Source organism: Castanea sativa, chromosome 11, assembly GCF_040712315.1.
Source record: "Castanea sativa cultivar Marrone di Chiusa Pesio chromosome 11, ASM4071231v1".
NCBI lineage: Eukaryota > Viridiplantae > Streptophyta > Magnoliopsida > Fagales > Fagaceae > Castanea > Castanea sativa.
In genome coordinates this window covers 8425534-8448118 of record NC_134023.1, presented here as the reverse complement: position 1 = coordinate 8448118, position 22585 = coordinate 8425534, and the positions used below count along the sequence as shown (strand labels likewise).

Below are 22585 nucleotides of genomic sequence, written 5' to 3'. Positions count from 1 at the left end.
ATGGAAGCCGTGAAAGGGGAGTCCGTTCAGTGAACTAAATCATCCACGGGGTTTGCCCGCCTCATGTTCTCTTTCATCTCATCTATGACTTTTCTCATCTGGTCCATCTCCCTCTCCAAGTGTGGCACTCTTCTTGAAGCAGTACCCCTCGTCTGATTTTCAGACTCAACATTTTCTCCTCCACCTTCCTGACCCTGGGCTTGTCCTTCTGCGTGCCCATCATGGCGCTGCCTCCTTAGATTGATCTCCTTGTTCAACTCATGATTCTGACGAGTTAATTCCGCCATAGCGGCAGCCATGGACTGTATATGTTGAACAGAAGGCGGTTGCATGACCGACGCTGACTGACGATCGTAGAGGGGATTACTAGAAGCATCCCTACTCTCTTGATGGCCTAGGCTAGTAGCCCTTGATCTTGTTTGAACCATTCAGCCTTTTGTTTGGGAAAGGCTAATCGTTAAAAACTGAATAGATAATCGAACGAAAAGAACATTGGTTTCCCACAGACGGCGCCAACTGATGATGCGAAGAAAATCAATAGGCTGAACGCTTCAGACTTGAAAGGACTACTTGCTGTCTTGATGGTCTGAAAAAGAAAGAACAATCAAAGGTGACCGAGGTTGCCGGCCAAGAACCCTCCGATGGTAAAGTTAGTTTTCTCTCTATAACTTTTTAGGAAAATGTAAAAAACGTACCTTTGTTTGGTCTGAATGGGCGTTTATATAGTGTCCTAAAGACAGTTATCAAACTTGTAACCTCCCTTGGATTCAAGAAGGTGTGAGGGTTCAAAGATAACTTCCACAACTGCTTAGGAGTTACATATTTCTCGCATAACGGTTACTAGAAGTTATGCGTGTAATAAGGAATTATAACACACTCAGGAATTTTACTAAGTGTGAAGGCCTCATCCAAGGATCTTCCTGTTGAGCATACCTCGCTTAGGAACAAAGGTCGTTCCTCCTACGGATGGCTTTTGTTCAGGACGAGGTTTATGGCTCTCCAGGACGAGACGACGTGGCTTTGTTTCCCTGATCATACGAATCTCGCCCAAGCTCTTTCCTCCATGGACGAGATAATCATTGATGAGGTTTTCATAGTCCTTGCTTCGCTGGCCTTGTCCAGGACGACCTATATGGACGATGTCAGGGTTGGTACTTTATCACGTCCTATCACATACAATCAAGCATATTCACACGACATAGGAAGAATTGATGCATGGACATATTGTAATGCTTATGCATGAGTACCCTTTTTCACCCACACGTCTCGTGCGTTTGGGGTGATATCCCTATAGGATTGGGTACGAGAATTAGAACTTTCAAACCTTCTTGTGAAGCTTTCCAAGCAGTTGGTGAATGCACCAATCATCTTCATTACGTCTATCATTCCGAGATCACCATTTTGACCTCTTGATGGTTCAACAGCCCAAGTTGTCTTGTCGTTTCTTGGTCCTCTTGACCTTTGACCACCAGCATTCTTTAATGCTTTCAGCTGATGACAATTTGGTCAGGTGTACCCTTGAAGTCCGTAGTGATGACACACATGGTTCGTTCTTGAATCTCATTGTGATTGTGGAAGAGACTTTGCTCTGGCTTCAGACCTGACCACAGATTGATTACGAGGCTCGTTTAATACCCGCTGGTCAGCCACATTCTTCTTCTTCTCAACCTTGGCCTTCTCCACATTAGGAGCAACTATAGCTGGCTCTTTGACCTTCACAAACTTCACTTCTTTAAAGGTATTCATAGTTGAGCTACTTTCTCCAATGTATCCTGATCCGGTTTTGTCAGAAAAAGTCTTTTGAGAGGAAAGGACATCATCGAGCTTCTTTATGGACACGCGCTCTATTTTGGCATTTACTTGAACCACCTCAAGCTCAAGGAATCTCACCTTGGTGTAAGCCTCGGTTAGTTCGTCATTTAGTGTCTCAATCTCACACTTGGCCTCCTTGTATCTCACTAGGAGACTTCGATAGTCCTCCTCTGCTTTCTTCATCTTCTTTACAGTTGCCTTGGCCACCCTTGCATACTCTCTCGACTTCTCAATGAGTGAATTGTAGTTCTCTCGAAGACCAGTTGTATCTTCATCTTCTTCAGCATCTGATTCTTCTGCAATTCCCATGTATTCCTCATCACTATGCTCCCCAAGCTCTTGCACAAGCATATTCAAGTCCTCCGGAGACTCAACATGAGCAATAGTCATGAATGCTGAGAAATTTCCTTCTTCATCACTGAGAGTGGTGGCATAAGCCTTCCCTTTCGATCTCAAATTGTTAGGACATTCCTTTTTGAAATGGCCATGCCCATTACATTCAAAACAAGTGACTCCTTGGGTAGATTGGGACCCCTTCCAGTCTCTCTTTTTGAAGTCTTTTTTCTCCTTTCTGGAACTTATGAATTTCCCTTTATCACCAAACTTCCCACTGTTTTTGAACTTCAGGAATTTGCGGAAATTCTTTGCAAGGTAAGCTACATCCTTTTCGATTACATTCTCATCTGATGATTCATGTGCTTCTACCCTTTCATTTATCGTCTTAAGATCAAGTGATTTGCTCTTTCTTTGATTTGGCAATGAAAGCTCATATGTTTAGAGAGATCCAATCAGCTCTTGGACTTTGATTTCATCAAGGTCCTTGCTCTCCTCAATTGCAGTCACCTTTGTACGGAAACTCTCTGGCAATGAACGAAGAATTTTTCGTACAAATTTCGAGTCCTCCGTTATCTCTCTCAAGTTAAAATTGCCGATGACCACTTCATTCAGCTTACTATAGAAAAAGTCAAAGGACTCATCCTCACTCATTTTTAGCTCCTCAAACCGAGTGGTCAGCATCTGCAACTTGGTGTCCTTAACTTTCTTCGTTCACTCGTACGTGGTCTCCAATATTTGCCATGCCTCCTTGGCAATGGTTATGTGAGATATCTTGTGGAACTCATCTGGAGATACACCACAAAAAATAGCGTTAAGTGCTTTGTTGTTTGCATTAGACGCTGCGAGGGTTGCCTTATCCCATGTGGATTTGGCTTCCTTCAGCCTAATCTAGTTGAAATCAACAGCATCCCAATATGGTGGAGCTAGTTGAAATCAACAGCATCCTAATCTAGTTAAAATCAACAGCTTCCAAAAGGCATAATTGCTACCATCAAAATAAGGTGGAGCATTCAAAGATTGAGACCGATCCATCTCAATACAGGGTCAAGGATCGCACTAAGGTGTTTAAACCACAAAGAGTGCATCCGCTCTGATACCAATTGAAAGTTCAAAAAGCGTGTAAAACACGTTCGAACGTTTAGACCCAAAAAAAAAAATACCAATTGAAGCTTATAGACAAACAATGTACGTGCGGAAAATGTAAATAAGCTAAAACAGAATTGATAACATAATCTAAACCAAATAAAATCACATCCACAGCAGAAATTAAATGGAAAAGATTAAGGGAAGAGAGATGCAAACACAAGGACAACACAACGATGTGTTATCGAAGAGGAAACCGAAGCCCTGGGCGAAAAACCTCTCCACCACCCTCCAAGCGGTCAATAATCCACTAAAGAATGTAGTTGGGATACATGGACAATAGAAGACCCTCCAAGCCTAATCTACCCAGTGTACCTAAGCCCTCCAAGCTCCTACTCCAACGAGGTTGCGCCAAACCTATTTCTTCTTTAGCTTACCAGATTCCACTATAGCCCATAGTATCAACCAATAATGAAATTGGTCCCTTCGTAACTGCTTCCCAAAGCACCAAACAGCCTTTTCACAGATATGGGTATGGTGAGAAAAAGTTTTGGTAATGGACCTCTCAAGGATGTAACAATGGAGAGGAAGAGAGTAGAGTAATTTGAAGAGACTCTATGTGAAGATTGTGGATGAGTCAATCTTGTTTTTCTCTAGGGTTTCTCTCTCAAAATTCTCTTTAGAAGCTCTCTACATTTCGTGGGTATAAGGGGTATTTATACTGGGGTGAGAAAGGAATGCGAAGAGTCATATTTTCCCAAATAAGGCTGGCTGGCGACTTAGCCTCGTGACTCGACTGAGTCGCGAGTTCAAGTGGCGAGTAAATAGAATGGCCAGACTGGACTTTTTGTCCTATAGTGCTCCAGCTGGCGTAACTGTTCAACTTCTCAGCATGCTTCGCTCATGTGCATCATCTAGCAGCTTGCAAGCCGCGAGTCCCTGCTTCACTACACATTCTTGAGCATTTCTTCACACTCTCTCACATACTACCCTTACATGAATCCCACCTAAATACAGGGTTTCTAAGTGCTGAATTACAAACAAATTGACACGGAATAAAGCCAACACAATGGTTGATAAATTTCAACCTTACAGGATTAAATTAAAGAAGAAAATGAATTGATTCCCACAATGAATAAACAAAAAAATACTTACATTCTAGTTAGTAATGTCTATATCCAAATAAAAATTCCCGGAATTTATATCATGTTTCATATTATATCATAAATTTAAATTTTATTAATTAAAATCCCAAATTTATGAAAATATTTTAATTTGAAGCATCTGTTTATTTTCTTTGATATTCTTGATGGTAAGGAGGAATTGAAAAACAAGAAATTGTTGATAAAAAATTTGCGTCTTTATTTTTTAGCATAGAAGAATTATTTTCATTTTCTCAATCTAAGCAAAATTTTCTCTCTAAATAAAGGTCTTTTTTTTTTACCCTATGTGTTTTATGTCCAATTTTTTTTGAAGGGTATGTCCATCAAATTGACTTATGAATAACTTTAAGGTAAAATGTAGAGTTTTAAAAATAGATTTCTGCTTTGTTTTGCTGTATTATTAGTTATTACCCATAATAATGGATATGAATAATAAAGATGGGCCCAAAATTTTAATTGATTTTTTTTTGGGGAGGGGGTTGGGGGGTGTTCTTTTCATTTTTGCTCATTTTTTGTGGTTGTGGTTGTTAGGCAAACCAATTGTGCTGCCCATGGCTTATCTACTTGAGCTCCTTTTTGTAATGGTTTTAGGGCCCTTCCCATCTTCAATCTTCCAGCCCATGTCTTAGAGGCGAAGAAGTTTGATTGATCAAGCTGTTAATGTAAACGGAATAGAACTGTGTAGGGAATAAAATCAAAATTCTGAAACTTAAGATGTAAAATCTAAACACTCCCAAAATATAGGGTGTAGTTTGCAATTTAGAAAAAGAGAGAGAAAAGATAGAGAGAGAGAGAGAGAGAGTTACAGCTTTCACCATCATTTGATCTTAGTGAATGGGCTGTGAAAGGTATTTGGATTCTTGATGTAAGAGGATTTTGAGTCCAAAATAGCAATTATGTCAATTTTATGTGAAGAAATTAGAGCTAGTAATGGGCCAGATGGTTCTACTTGTACAGAGCAAAGCCCATCTTCATTTGTTCCTTTCTATAGCACTATAACAAATCTGACTTTTTTCAAGGATCAAAACTCTTTAAAAAAAAGTATTAAAAAACCTTGAAAAAATCATTTTAAGAGTCCAATTAACCTTTGATAACCTTTGAAACATATACCATCGAAAATGAAATTTTGAAGGCCTTCGTGACCCTCAAAACAGGTGCTCTAATCTTATTTTGAGGGTCAAGAGACACTTAAATAATCTTTTACCAAAGTTTAAAAGATTTAGATTTACAACCCTTGATAAATAAGGTTATTTAAGGGTCTCTTGACCCTCAAAATAAGATTTTATTTTATTTATAAAAAAAAAAAAAACCACAATCATGCACCGCACACACACAATTGTTGAGATGATATGCTATGATATTGATGTATAGCAAAAGTGGTATATTGCTACAATTACACTTTGTTTGATCTCTAAACTCAAACTTACAAATTAACAAATTAGGGGGCCGCATACAAACTGCCGTTATGTCAATTATTGTTTAAAAGAAAAGATATCAACAACCACACTTTGTACAAAGGCCAAATCTATCCAAGAGTTAAAAAGTTTTGATACATTTATTCTTCATCATCTCCAAAGCAAGAAGTTATCAGCTAGTACAATTGAACATTTCAGCCCTCAAGTTTTTGAAAAAGAGAGAATAATAGAAATACAGAATGGAAAAGATCCAAGACCAAAAAGAGTAGGCTGTAACAGTGCACAAAGTATTATCAAAGCATCAACTTTAGTTATACAATGTTCAACATAGGCAGATCACTAAAGGTGAAAGTAGAAAAATAGCCAGTGGTAAAGGCAACACACTAAGCACCGTAATCAAAGAATCAGCACGCAACATGATCCCTACAAACCGGAGATTGATAGCATACTATTGACAGAATTCTAGTCAGATACGTGGAGGCAAGTTTTGGAAGTGCAAGCTTATATGAAATAATATATTGTTCCACATTGAAAATAGGCTGGTTCATTTCTTGGCCAAATTCAAATGACATTGTAGTTACCAGGGAAAAACATCATTCGCATAGTAAATTGATACAGGTTGAAGAACCTTTATGAAACTAACTACATTAGTAACCACAATTGATACAGGTTGAAGAAATGCAACCAATTGCACATTATATTAATAAGATAAGTAGAGAAATTACCAGAACTATGCCTATCTAAAATATCAAGCTTTGCAGTAGTATCATGCTTAAATGCTTGATGGCACCTGAATAGAACAAAACAGAATACCAACAATTGTTGCTCAGTCACATGAAATTAACGTAAGATAAGCTTCAAAATTCTACATGACCATGACAAACAATCAGAAAGCTTGCATTGAACATTGCTCAAAAGATGCAACAGAGATTGTTATCTGAGAGCAGCCCATTCAAGTCAGCTTGAAAAGAGCACATAATAGAACCAGATCCATAACTAAGAAGCACAGGTGTATTTTAGGATTCGGGTGCGGGTGCGAGACTCAGGCAATTTTTGAAAAAATAGAGTACGGGTGCGGCAATTAAAAAATTATTAAAAATATTTTTATTTATATTTTCTATATATTTTTACTATTAAAATGTTCTTAAAAAATACATTGCTATGGCCTTGTAATCTAAATATGTCAAAAACAAGTGATAATATAAAAAGTTAAATATTTTTATTCAAAATTGTAATCTATACTCTTTAAGAGTCAAGTATCGAATTAGAAATAAAATTATCAATAATTTTCCTTTTCATATATAAAAAAAAATTAGGCAAAGTATATTTGTATCAGTTTTAATAATAGTTTATTATATTTACATATCATATAATAGATTAATTAATTTAATGACTAATAAAAAAGTAAGAAAAATCACACCTGGGGTCCCACATGTAGGACTTGTAGCAAACTGTAATCTAAATTGAAGTGTACGTTGGGGAGTATAACTTTGCTTTAGAATACAACTTGAAGTGCAACCCATCACGTGTAGGACTTGAAGCAGATTGTAAAGAATATCTTATTTGAACAAATAAACCACTGGCAGACTGAACGAAGAAGTAAAGAAAAGAAGAAAAAATAAAAAGCAAAGCAGATCAGCAGAGAGAGAGAGAGGATGAAGAAGAAACCCACTGTGAGTCTGTGACTGACTGTGGTGGTGCTCTAATTTTTTGCCCAGAAAGAATCCAAGATGCAGATCAGCAGAACTTGGTGGTGCCATCTGTGATTGTGCTCTAACGATTTCGGCTGTTTCGGCCACCGGCTGAAACGATCTGATTCGGCCAATACAACCCGATTATGGCCGAATCAGCCCGGTTCAGTGTGAATCCAAAAAAAAAAAAAACTAACTCAGACACGGCAGCGGCGTCAATGGCCTTACACCGAGTCGGACACCGATGCGGCACCCTCCTAGCCACATCAGTGCTTCATAGACCCATAATAACAAAATTAATCACCTATAACCTCACTTTGAAAAAGTTTCTAGCCACTAAATAAGATCATTTTCATTGCATGAGAATAAACACACATCAAGGGTTAGAAAACAGTGGAGGAAAAAATGACATTATGTTGCACAACAGACATCCAAAGTGCATAAAACAAACTAGTAGCTGACTTATGTACATTTTTAGATCAAGGGGATTCTCCTTGTTGCAGCATCATTGTCATCAATCAACTATATGTTGCTGCCATTTTAAAGTTTATTTAACTTATTTATTTATAGTTTCATGTTTGTTAGAACTTCACTTTCTCAAATAGGAGAGATCCTAATTCTTTAAGTGAATAAACAAAACCAAACCTTGACATATCTTAATACTTCAAGTAAATAAGCAAATCCAAACCAACACTAACAACGAAAATTATTGCATTCATTTACTTATGTAGAAGCTCACAGTCATGTCCTAAAACAGGTATTTGTGGATGTAGTGTAAGACACACACACACAGACAAAAACATTGTCTATCACAAGAATAGGTATAACTCACCTGCCCAGAATGAAAGAAGTAATTCTCCCCGGCCAATTTTGTTGGTGTTGACTAATAGAAGTTGTAGCAGGTCCAAGCAAGCTGCATAAGAAGAAATAATAGAATCTAGTCAACTGCCAAAAGAGTGATAGCTGTACAAGGCATGACATAGTGGATAGAATGGGATCAATGGTGCAAGGAAATACCAACCACCCCACACCCCCCCCCCCCCCTCCCCTCCCAAAAAAAGGATAAGAAATTAAAAATACTATATTGCATCTCATCTTGATCTCTTGCCCCTTTATCAAAGCACATGAGCACTCTAGATTCATGGAATCTCCAAACAAGAATCAATATATATATATATAAAAGCAAAGACCTCATATGGGAAAGTATGAGGTTCTGCCAAGTGGCGTATTCTATACAAAGAGAATTGAAACATTCTCAAGTGTTACATTAGAGATAAGAACAATTTAAATATTGACTTTTTATTTCATTTTGGTTCATTGTTTCAAGACTTTTTTAATTAAAAAATAAATATTTTTTGTATCATTTGGTTCAATGATTCAAGACATAATATTTGTTTTTTTCTAATTAAATCAATCAATACACACACACACACATATAAACAAATACCTCATGTGGGAAAGCATGAGGTTCTGCCAAGTACCGTATTCTATGTAAAGAGAATTGAAATATTTTTAAGTGGCACATTAAAGATAAAAAAAAATTAAATAATAAATTTTTATTTCATTTTGGTTCATTGTTTCAAGACTTTTCTAATTAAAAAATAAATATTTTTTGTATCATTTGGTCTAATGCTTCAAGACTTTTCATCTCTCGCATATACACACAAAACTCTTTGCATTTTAATATATGCACCATTTTCACCTCTTGCACTTCTACCCCTTTATATACCTATCCATAACCCTTCATGCCATACCATGTCAAATACACACAGACCAAAAAACGATGTCATTTACCTTCAATTTTTCAACAACACCTACCTAGCTCTACTTAGCTCTAATATTGTTGTTTCATCTAATCCTATCCTGTATGAGTTGGCTACAACCAAGGAATAGGGTCTTGCATTTTATATTGAGTGACAATAACAATTACGATTTTGATGTTAAGATCGGAAATTGTAGATTTGTGGGCTTTGTAAATGATGTAGATGTGATTGATTGTGGGTGTTTGAAATGTTTATTTTGTTTTAGAATTAAAGAGAAAGAGAAAGATTCATTCTATATCAACTTTTATTCTATAATATTCTTCCAAATATATTTTTTTTTCTCATTACTTCAATTGAATAATTATAATTGATATGTGTGTGCAATTTATAATTGTTACTTTTTATGATGAATTCATTACCAATAAAGTTCTATAACAATTATGCTATAATGCATATACAACATTTTTCAAAATTATCTTACATAATATATTACAATATTATCCGTGTATCGCACGGGTAACTTACTAGTTACATTACAAGCCATGCTGACGCTTCTTGACCAACAGCTCAAAGCAGGGAAGCAAATGACTGAATATGCCCTCAACAAATAAATAAAGTACAAAACTAAAAGAATGAGTTGAAGTGGAAGCAAGCAAAAGTCATAGAAGATTTCTTGATCACTGATCAAAAGAATGAAAAGACCGTAGGACTTTTGCTACATTTCCACAACTGAGAAGTGCAAAATATGTTAGAAATATAGCAATATCAGAAAACCAGATCATGATATGGAAGATATTTTTATCGTAGATGAAAGTTCCATTAATGTATAGTCAGCTGTTCAATATCTTCTTGTAAATTTGAATTTGGAGTAAAATGTCTAATAGACAATATGGTTTTAATGGCAGAGAATCACTTATAAGGATTGTTTTGAAAACTGGATTGGTCCAGTCGATTCAACCATCAACCAGCATCTATACTGGTCCAGTCATACACATTTTCTCAAAACCGGGAAAAAACCAGCACTTATTGGAAGCCACCACCAAGCTACCAGATCGGCATGACTTCCCTCCATCAAAGAACTTTTGCTATCAAAAATTACAAAAATCAGCACATGACACCACTTCGTCTTCCTCCAATTCACACTGTGGATGAACCCAACCAAAACAAATAAACCCCCCTAGTCAGGTCAGCCACATGTATTATTTTCCTCCATTCAATTCCATCCAAAATCATAGTATCCATTACTTCCTTAATTGACATGTTCTTTTTAACTCCTTCTACTAATGTTATTTTTGGTCCTCATCTACCACTTTTTCGTTCCCCCAACTCAAATCCACTCACCATTCCTTACTGGTGCATTAAAAACAAAGCTATGCACTATATATAAAACTAAAACTATAATCTCTATTTCTTTTCCCTCGATCCAAAAAAGTGAAGTGTCCTAAATCAAACTCTAGAACATTGACTTGGCTCCTAGTTCCTATTATGAATGACACATAACTTGATGAGGCATAGGGAAATGAAAACAAAGGCACAATTACATGAATTTTTCACATATCAGTTTCATCCCAAATTTTAGAAATGACAAAACGGACCAAAAAGTAATACCATAGAATAATGTAGGCCAGTATAAAATGTGTATAATGCCGGTGTGACGTTTTTCTCCGAGACCTTTGAATTCTCCTGAATTTCATATGTAACATTAAAAATAGATACATACTTTTTTTGAAAAAAGAATCTAAAATTTATCTCTTTCACAACAAAATTGAAGCAGACTCTATTTGGTTGCTGAGAAAAATTTAGGAAATGAAGAGCTCAAAACCTAAATCACGCTATTCAACTAGACCAAAATAAATAAATAAATCCTAAAATCTATCAGAAATACAAACATAGCGTAGACATAGAAAATGAGTTTACGGGCGAAATCGATAATTAAAATTTTTTTAAAAAAAAGTTTGCTTTCTCATATTTTCTGAGGAACCAAACGGAGTAATGCAGGTACAGAGAGTGTGATGGCAGTACAGGAGTACTCACAGTGAGGATTTCTTGGTAAACCAAAAAAACAAAAAAATCAAAGACGAAATTAGGGTTTGTGATTCGTACCTAATTGGAGTTGAGAAACACAACGCTAAGAGCATTCTCATCAGATGTTTCCAAAAAAAATGTCATTTTGACACACTAAACACCTACTTTATCATTTTACCACATCATTTTACAATATCCCAATTATCAAATGTTTTATCCTTCAATTCTATACATTAAAATAATATTTACAACAAATTAAATTAATATATTATCTCCTCCTATCGTCAACAGCAACAACACCAGCAACAACGACACAACCAACACCACTGCCGCAACAACACCGACAACCACCACCGGCACAAACCCACATCCACCAACACCACCTTATTAAAAATAAAAAAATAATAATAATAATAAAAATTTAAATAAATAACCACAACAACCCAACGGCACAAACACCACAACCGCCCAATAATCACCCTCACAACCACCAAATTACCGCCACAACCACAGTACCATGGCCACAACTAACCCACAAGTCACCACATTTACAAACCTCAAAACCCATCCCAAATCAAACAAACCCACAGCTCAAATCACAAGATTGGTGAGATCAGCTTCAAGCGGGAGACGTCGGCGTCGAGATTGGCTTCAGGCAGCTTCAGGCGAGATCGGTTTTAGCTGCTTGAGGTGGCTTTAGGCGAGAGAGAAGACGAGCGGCTTGAGGTGGCTTTAGGCGAGAGAGAAGGCGACTATGGCTTGAGGTGGCTTTAGGCTAGAGGGAGCTGTGGAGGACGACTATGGCAAGATCAGTGGGCGGCGGCTCCAGGCGAGCGTGTACTGATTCTTCTGCGGAGTAGAGTGAGGACAAGAAAGGAAGAGAGTGAGAGAAAAAAAAAATGTAAGTGAGAAAGAAATAGGGAGCAACATGAGAGATGGAGACCAAAGAGGAGAGAGAGCTGTTGCAGACAGAGAGAGAATGTGTTGGGAGGAGAGAAGCAAATAAAATAAGGAAAAGAAGCAAATAAAAGAAGCAAATAAAATTATAACACACCAGTCCGTACCGTCTCAAAGATGAGACGGTATTGTAGCTATGTGTTATAATTTTTGGGATTTGAGATACCTGATGAGAACTGATTTTTGGTGTTTGATGTGTCAAATGTGTTATATTATAGCATTTAACATATTTACAATACCTGCTACAAATGCTCTAAGAGAGATGAAGAGTCACAAAACCAAGATCAACTCGTACCTAATCGAAGCTATGCGATTACGTACCTAATTGATGATCGTCGAGGTCTATGAGATTTCTAAGCTTTCTCAATTTCAGGCTTTCAGCAAGAGAGTGGATGATCATGAAGCAATTGTGTTTGTTGGTTACGTTCTGGGCTATCTTTTTAAATTTTGTTTTGGGCTTTTTTCAAGGGCTGAAAAATTTGTCATATTTTATCAAGGTTGTGAGCTGAAAAATGTAAACCTTTTGGTACAAAATTGGCACTTATATATATATATATATATATATATATATATATATATTATATATATCAAGGGTGTTTTAATTTATTTTGAGGGACCAAATAACCTTTGAAATCAATTTTAGTAATATAGTCTTCCGCATTTTTATTTATAGATTGTAGCGACACATTTTAGTGAACCCTCGATAAAAGAGGGTTGAAATAACTAAAGTTTGTTGTAGTGTAGAAACAAATGCTTATATGCATCCCACAATGGGGAAGGGAAAAATAAGGAGGCTCTGGATCAAATCCACAGTGGTTTGTGGTGATCAAGCCACAAGGCTTCTAACTTGATAAGTGGCAGAAGCAAAAATCTTAAATGCTAATATTAAGTTTCAGAATGAGGGTGATGCTAAGTCAGATTACATATGAGGAAAATACACTCTCAAAACTGAATCTACATTCTGAGTCACCTTCTACCCAAAACATTTGCACCATGTCATCTTAGAAGTGTTTACAATAAGCGGAGGCTTACAATGAATCTAGACTTGCACACTTCTAATATCAATCTCTAGTTGGTAGGGAGCATCCATACAAGATGTTGATGTAATATGCTATCATAATCATTTTGAAGTATTGAGAACTGATTATATTAATTTAGGACTAAAGCTGGCGGTGAAATAAATAATATGGTAGGAAGATTACAGAAAATGAAGATGGTTCAAATAATGCAGAGACTGTACATGACTAACAAAAAAATGAAAGGGATAACCTCCTTCCGTGCTTATCTGATACTATGCCCCATGTATACGCTCCAACTACATGTGGATTAAATTTCTGCATGCCTTCTGACCAAAGGAATCCACTGAGACCAACATAAAGAAAGCTCATAATAGGAAATTATAGGAATCAATAACTAGAAAAATAAATTGTTTGTCCAATTGTAAATTAAAAACAATTATGATGATATAAGGTCTGCCTTGACTTGTTCTCGACAACAAGCATTGCTTGGAAGTAATATTAGGACTGAATTTCTAGTTTTGACTGTTGACAGTCCAAGACTATAAGGGAGGGAAAAGAAAAGTGCCTTTGTCTTACTTTGGTGAGGCAATTTCTTTTGTAGCATCCAGACAACACCTAAGCTAGTGTATTGGACAAGGTCAGGCCATTCATTTAAAGAATTATTGAATCTTGATAAATGAATGTGTTTTTAGAAAATTTTCTCTTTGTTTAATCATGTTCTCTTTATGTTGATACTTACAAATGATTTCCTCAATTTCATTGATATAATTACTTGGGTGTTTGTGATCAAGGTCTCTATATTTGGTTGTGAGAATAAAGTGGTTGAGAAAGTGTTTGATAGGTTGTTAAAATTTATGTAATTTTAGGGTATAAAAGTATTATATACTTTAAATTCTTATTTGTAGATTTCAAAATCATTTATTCAATTTGAAAAATAAAATCTATTTTTAACAGTAAATATTATAATATATTATAATCTTATAGTATTATACAATTTTTTTAAAGAAAATATGAATTAAGAAAATAAAGTTTCAAAATTAACCATATTGTGGGCAAACACAAATATTATACAAAAAAAAAAAAGTATTAAGTATCATATGTAGATTTTAATATACATAAAAATGATTTCAAATAAAATTGTAAAATAGTCCGCGCATCGGGCGGAATATTATCTAGTTATATTAAATGATCAAATTTGCACTTATGATTTTAATTTATATCTATTTACTTAAATTAAACAAAAAAAGGTGTTCAAGTGATAGCCAATTGGTAAATACATCCTTTGTAGTGTTTCATATATCAGTGATTCAAACCTCAACCTCCTCCCCCCCCCCCCTCCTTCCTCCTCTATTGAAAAAAAGAAAAAGGAAGAGGAGTATAATTGGAAGTTTAAATGATGTCTTATAGTTTCCTCTCCTTCCCATTTGTATAAGATTATTTTAAACAAATAAAATATAGAATAAAAATGCAATACACGTTCAAATTTTACATATACATAAACAACATAAATTTTGACTCTTGGGCATTTGAATTCTTATGGATTAAACCCTCAAGAACCTACAACTCGATTTAAAATTCTCATAAACCAAGCGGACCTTGATATGCAAATTAAATTTTATTTGTAGACCCCATATAATTCTTCTATTTACAAACTTTTGCGTAAGTTGAAACAAAAAACTCTAGCACAATGAAATGCTTATTCATAATGGATGATTCATGTCATCATGTGTATACTAGTATTTTCATCCAAGATACGGACCAATTGGCTACAAGAGATTTTGTTTAAGCCAGTTCAGGTCCTACTATTATTCAGAGACGGAGCAAGAAATGCTATACAATTATAAAAACTATTCATTAAGGGAAGAGAATGAAACAGAATAAATTGTGATACATGAACCAAAAAGGCTCAACATCAACAAGTTCACAACTTTTGATCAAAATTCTACATGATACAAACTAAATTTATGGTTTAAATACTAGCAGAGGATAACTAGAACAAGCTCAAGGTATCCCCACCCCACCCCCCCCCCCCCCCCCCCCCAAAAAAATTTATATATATATATATGCTTTTGCCAAAATCCCCACAAGCAGGGTTTAATTAAAAGTTGAAAGAACTCCCAAATCCAGACTTGAAGTCTAATGATGATCAACCCAAGCTACAGGTTCCAAGGAAGAATGTTAGAAAGGAAATACTTGCAGGTAGGAATTAAAGAACTGCAAGACATAATCAAATGTCTTCCGTTGAAAATCAAGGAATTTGAGTTTCTTACCATGTTTATAAACTATTCGCCCCGACAATATTCTAGTTGTTTTGTATTGTCTAGCATTATCTGCCAACAAAACCAATAAAGAATTCCAATAAATCCATCATGATTGATAAAAGAACAAATGAAGCAAGTACCTCTATAGATGTCATTGAGCTTTTTTTTTTTTTTTTTCGTTTCTATAGGAGATGTCATTGAGCATTGATCAAGCACAGAGGTCATTCAATATGTTCTAACTAAATCACAAATAGTGTGAAGGCCAGCATTATCAATGGCTAAAAAAAATGTAGTTACTTCCCGAATGTAATTGGCAACTGCTTTGCATCCTTCTATTGCAAGTTGCATGATATTTTCAAATGTCAATGGGTAACTTAGAATCCATTTGCAGAGAACACAACACATGAGTGCTCCACACACACACACACACACACACTAAACTTTACCTTTCTTGGGCGATGCTATATTCCCAAGATGCTGGAATAGAACCTGAGACTGAGGCATCAAGGGTGTCAATATGCAAGCTTTTATGGTCTGGTGAATAACTAGATATATCTCTATGGATCGTTTGAATGCAAGAAAACTTATATCAATAACAAAGCAAAAGATCATACAAATGCATGTCATATTTTGATTTTGGTGATGCATCAGTTTTCATGATGGAGATTCAACAATGGCCAATACAATGCTTTCTTTGAATCCATTCAACCAATCAAAAAATGAACAAATATTATAAATCTAATAGGTAGCCTTATTAGCCATTCAGAACAGTAAATACCATTGTTACTGTTATATAAGTTTCAAGGTGTCATTCTTCAAATTTGAACATCTTGTTAAATACAAACAGGTTCCACAGTGAAACCAGATAATCTGAACACCTAGCATCATGAATCTGAAATTTATTAACTGGAACAATGAAATCCATACTCAAAAGTAAATAAAGAAGCTAGTGAGAATCATGGATTGTCAATTAACCCCCACCCCACCTTTTTATTTTCTCTTTGGCCATTGGGAGTTCATCCTTCTTGCAATTTGTCTACCAACTCACACTTGGGCCTATCACAAATCTACCATCTTTTTTAAAATGACCCATGTCTAACTAAGGTGGTAGGTAAAATTGGGTGTTGTTATGAAATTCTTGTGACTTTAGCTTTATTGAAATTATTAAAATTTATGACCCAGAAAAATTAATTGATAGTTCGAACAATAAGCAGAATCTTTAGCAGCAAACTCATATTTTTAATGGCAATCCAATCATATAACTAAAATTACTAAGAGCTAAAAGATGTGTCCTCCACTAATAGATAATGAAAAACAAAAAAGCCAAATACAAACTATTGGGAAAAATTTCCTTAGAGTTTTTAAATCAATGAAACAACAATCCAAAGTGAACCTTTTTCAGATTAGCTCATGCATGAACATTGAACAAATAAAGAACATGAAAAGTGAACAAAAAAAAAAGCTACTACTTTTACGGTTCATTATAATAATATTAAATTGAAATAGACTGCGTGGTTCAATATACACTTGGAAAAATAAATAAATAATGGATGCATGTATAATGAGGTTTTGTGTTTCTGTAACTTGTGTAAAGTGCCTTTGTGCTATAAGTCTATTACTTGTCTAAAGTGCGTGCGTGTGTGTGCGCTTTGTTTGAGATTAGATTCAACAGAGCATAATGTTTTTTAAGGTTAGATAGATATTGTTGGGTTTTTCTGTCTGTTGTTCACGTGTGAGTGCGATTACCATCCAACCTGGTATTTTTTTTTTTTTTTTCCTACTATAGTACCACTACTGCTCACATTAACAATAAATAAAATAAACTAAAATTTGGGTTTCGGGTTAAATTCCTCAATAAAGTTTAACAGATTGTTATCTTTTTCTTTTTTCTTTTTTCTTTTTTTGGGTGTAATCAGAATGTGAATTGATAAACTGAGCTTGATTTTTTCCCGATTACTCTGTTTATCTTCAAATCAAAATAGTGTGCATGAGATCTTCAAATTAAAAAACTAGTGGTTGTGACTATGTGAATTGATAATCATTTTTTTTATAAAAATTTGTGTCCATATTTGATATTTGTAAAATTGGGATTTATCAACATTATATCGGTTACGTTAAATCATTTTGTGGTCAAAATTCCAACACGAGAACCCCAAAAAATAATTTTAGGGTTTGCTTTCTAGAAATTCATTTTTGGTTAGAAAGTAGAAATAGAATAAAATGCATTAACAACTATTTCGCTCAATTGGCTCTTCTTGATATGTCCAAATTAGATATTCGGGATTAGAAACCCCCCTTCCCCAACAGTTAAATTATTATAAAAAAAATTAGTAAATTAATCTTCAACACAGATTTCAAGATCAAGTACCCCCATATGTAGCAAATGATGTGCGCCTATGCGCTGGCATGTACCACATCAACCTATTCAACCCTCTTGCACAAATATTAACAAAGAAAAATGTGCTTCAAAATGGCTGGCACTTGCAAAGACATAATGGCATAACCACTACTTTACACTGAACTTATAAACAAAATACTTATCTGTTGATAATTTTGTAGTACCTATATGAATTTTTAGGATCCCTCAGCTTTCTAGTCAACTAGATGCCAACTTGATATCAAGGCATACATGGTGATTATAACTATCTCCTCAGCATTTTGGTCAACTAAATGTCAACTTGATATCAAGGCACATATGATGTACACAATAAGGCTGCCATCAACGTGCTCTACCTCCACCAAAATAAAATAAAATAAATAAATTTATTACCCATACCCCTTTGTCCAAACAGGTACGGAGTATACTAAAATCCCTAACCTGAATGAGATGCAAACGGTAATCAATGCATATGCATATGCCCTCCAAGGGTGTTTGCTTTCTCTCATTGCTGTGAACTTGGCAATGAAGGCAGAGACAGTACTCAAATAGCCCAAGAATCCAAGTTATATGCCCGATGCCACAATATCACAAGTCTAGCTATTCACCTGCACCAAATGATTCAAGACTGTGGTCATGTGCTATGCATGTAACAAACACTCATGGAGACATGTTAATTTTTACATGATTTGAGAAATTCCCAAGATTGAATTTGCCAACACTTACAGCTTTCTTCACAATAGAGAGTGCTGCCATGATGCAAGATGCCGAAACATTGGCTGCTAAAGTCCCAAATGGCACCCATTTAAACAAACCAGCCCTGCCTAACCCACATCCATTAAGTCTGGCTAAGAACCACCTGATCCACACACCTAGAGGTCCAACAAAACAAGCAAACCATAGCTGAGCACCACTGCTGCCACTAATAAACTCCTCCCTCAACAGTGCCCCACATACACCCCATAACAAGCCTAGCATCAAAATCAACACCACCATGACTGGTAAGTGACGCTTGAAGTTGTCCACCCTCCAATTGCTGCTTGAGCTTGGAGTGCCACTTCCTCTACACGCATTTCGCCTTGTTAGAAGCCACCTGAAACCCTTGGCTATCTCAATCCCAAAAATAACAGAATAGGCCGCAAGAAACAAACCTGCATGGAATCATACAGGTTAAAGGACCATCTCACTCTTAAGTGCCAGAGAAGGCCATAGACTGTTGTTAAGTTTTGAATAGACTAAAGTGGGATATACAATTCAAATCTAATATTTCTAATTGTAATGGACCAGATTACCTACACTACTACATCAACATAGTTCTTACAATATGGATTCTTACCCACAAGAAAACCAAGCACAGCAAGCACCCAGTGGCCATCAACAATAAGATCAAGCATTTTCTGGTTCCAACCGTTGAAAGTTGTAAGACTTCCCAAATAACCAGTCGTCAATCCTATTTCCAGGTAGTCTGACACGCTGGATATGTCTGCTTTGAAAACAATACCCCACCACCCCATCAAGAAAGAACCAACCTAAAAAATGAAATATATATATATATATATATTATTATCATAATTTGAAGCAGAATATCTTATATCTTCCAATTAATATCTTTTGTGACCTTTATACACACATATGAAGGGTTGAAAGCAAGAAACTGCATATAAGAATGTCAGTCCTAGGGCACTCTTAAGCCCAACACCAAGCCCAACACAAAATTCCATCACAAAGACTTTACCAAAACAAAAAATCAAGATGAATTTCTAATTTCCCAATCCTAGCTATCCTGTATTGTGAGAGACCTTCATAATTTATGCTAGACATAAGTTGTCATTAGGAGCATATAATCATATAAGTAATTCTTCAGAGCTTGGAAAAATGTAGGCTTAAACACTCACATAGTCTCATCCACTATTGTAATTGAATATGGAGAGTGACTACCACAAAAGTCCCAACTCTAGAAGCAAATGTTGTCCAAAACAATTGTATCTTTGGAGTAAATGTAAAATACCTCTCGAACAATTTTACTTTGCATGACCATAAAGAATTAGCTAAAATTGACTATAGTTATCAACAGTGCATGTTCAGCATATTTAATTCTTTTATCATAAATTAACTTATCTTGATTCTTTAATCATATCCTCCAAATACTCATAACTTGATTAGGTTTTTAACAAAGTAAACATTGAACTATCACCACATAGTTCAAGAATGAGTGATTCCTCAACCACGTCACCTATCACTATAATTTTCTCACAAAGCCCAAGCATATGCATGATATACACATTGAAAGAAAAGACCAAATCAGTGATTCACAATGATTCTTCCAATGGAAATCAAACCCTTAAAATAACATTGAAATAAAACACATCTTAATGTCAAATGTAAAGTAGTTCAAATGCATTTTTTTCCAAGTGAATCCTTTAAAATGCTCTGAATGTGTGTGCATGCATCAGGAAAGGGAGAGAGAGAGAGAGAGAGAGAGAGATCATATTGAAAGGAAGGTCAAGGTACAAAATGTTTTCATCAGTTGTCAAGCCAACAACTCCGGGACCAAACAGCTTTTGTAGCACATATCTTGTCAAAACTTGCACATTGTGGCATGTTAAATATCATAATATTGCTGAGTATGCTTACCAACATGAAATTTACAATTAATCAAATGCAAAAGTGAAAATTGTGTATGATCTAGAGAAGACCGAAATTCCAACCAGCCCAGTCACAGAACTACAATTCATACGTATGATAAATTAATGATTTTAGTTATTTCCAAATTCTTATGACAAAATGGAGGTAGTATGTCCAAATTATTAAGACACTAATTTGAGTCTCTCCAACTTTTTTCAAAAAACTATTCAGTTACTTCCAAGAGGTTGGATTGTTCAAAACTCCAACACTATGGTTCATATCTAGTTATGTCAAACAATAATAAATAAAGGAGTGTGCATATAAGTTATGAGCATATTGCATTTTAGAACTTAAAAATAAATAAATAAATAAACTAAACTAAACTAAAAGAAGTGTGCATATATATAGTGCACATTACCCCAAGAATCCCAAAAACAGCTAAATGAATGAGGCAGAAAGCATAATCCAATAACTTTGGCAACCTTTCCTTATCGTCCTGCATATAGAAACATGAAACATGCGCATTACTTGAACAATCAGATCAGAGGGAAACAAGACATGTTTAAAGTAGTCATTAAATAATCAACAACTACCAAAAAAGTTCAGGAATTTCATTTAACAAAGATAAAGAAATGAGAAATTGTTGATGAAAGTCACTTGCTTTTTGTCTTTTGAGCACACAATTGCATCCGTGGAAAGGGGAGATATGATTTCCTCAAGCAATGGTGTCACCACGGAGATTGTAGTCATTGTTGGTGGATCACGAGACCAATACCTATTAAGGTGCAATAGAGTATCCTCAGAAGTGGGGGCAGATACTCCATTCTCTAATGCATGATCAACAGAAAAGCGGTGGCTACTACTCTCACTATGCCTGTCGCTCTGAAGAGCTACTCTCACTATGTTTGTTGCTACGAAGAGCCCGATCCCCAATATCTCCTGCCTCTGAGACAATCTCACTTTCAATTTCATCATCAATATGAACAAGTGCAGCTGCTGACAAACTTATAGAACGCCTTCTCAATGAAGAATTGGCACTGCTTGTGCAACTAAATGATCTACTTCGTCTTGGTTCAGAGTCAGTAGTACCAATATCCATGACTTCCCACTAGAACCTCAAGGCTTGATTCCTCTTGGAATAACTTCAATAGTTACTAAAATGAATTAGGATATTCATTCAGAGGTCAAATCTATATGAATATAGTAATAATCCGGCTACTGTTGACAATGATGATAATGTTAGTACTTTTAATTCCTGCAAACAATTCTCAATTACTACACTTTTGAAAAAATTAATTTTGTGCACATAGGCACAAGTGAAGACACCCATTCTAATTCATTTTAATTAAAGGTCAATCTTGAGAAATATAAGCTCACTAATATGTGTTGGCATCTAAGTTCTGTGAGTCATGACATCAGAGAGATAAAGACACAAAAGTAATAACACATGATAGTCCAAACATTTCAATTTTGATTGGTATTAGTACATCGTCTCCCTCAAACAACCACTCAGACAAAAATCAAAATACTTTGCCTATAAGATCATAGACTTAATGAATGATGTCTTTGAATTCAATTTAAAACAATTCGGAACATCGATATTGTCTGCTCCATCTCCAAGATTGCCATAATGTAAGAAAAAATTTTCTAGCATGGTCATAATTTTTTTTTTTTTTTTTTTGTCTCCAAACCCATTAAATAAAAAAAATTTTAAAAAAAAAAAAAAAAAAAAAAAAAAACTCTCACATTATAAGCAAATAAAAGTTATAAGTTTCTACATTGCCAATGAGAACTTAAGATTCTCATTTAAAAACACTGAAACATGTTTAGCAAAACTTCTTAACCATAAAATAAATGACAATTGACATAACTTTCTCAGCAGTACCTCCACCTCAGATCTAAAGTTCAGCAAGAACAAAGAATATTTTTATTTTCTATGTACAAATTCCATTTGAACACTAGATAAATTAGATAAAAAATTTTGTTTTTCTCAAAAAAAAAAAAAAAAAAAAAAAAAAACTAGGGAACATAAAAACAAAATGGCATTCCTATCACTTG

General features: G+C 35.2%; 1 pseudogene; it reads right to left on the bottom strand.

The window, feature by feature from the left end:
- Positions 1–1233: 1233 nt before the first annotated feature.
- Positions 1234–21626, bottom strand: LOC142616011 (uncharacterized; annotated as a pseudogene).
- Between the last annotated feature and the right edge of the window lie 959 nt (positions 21627–22585).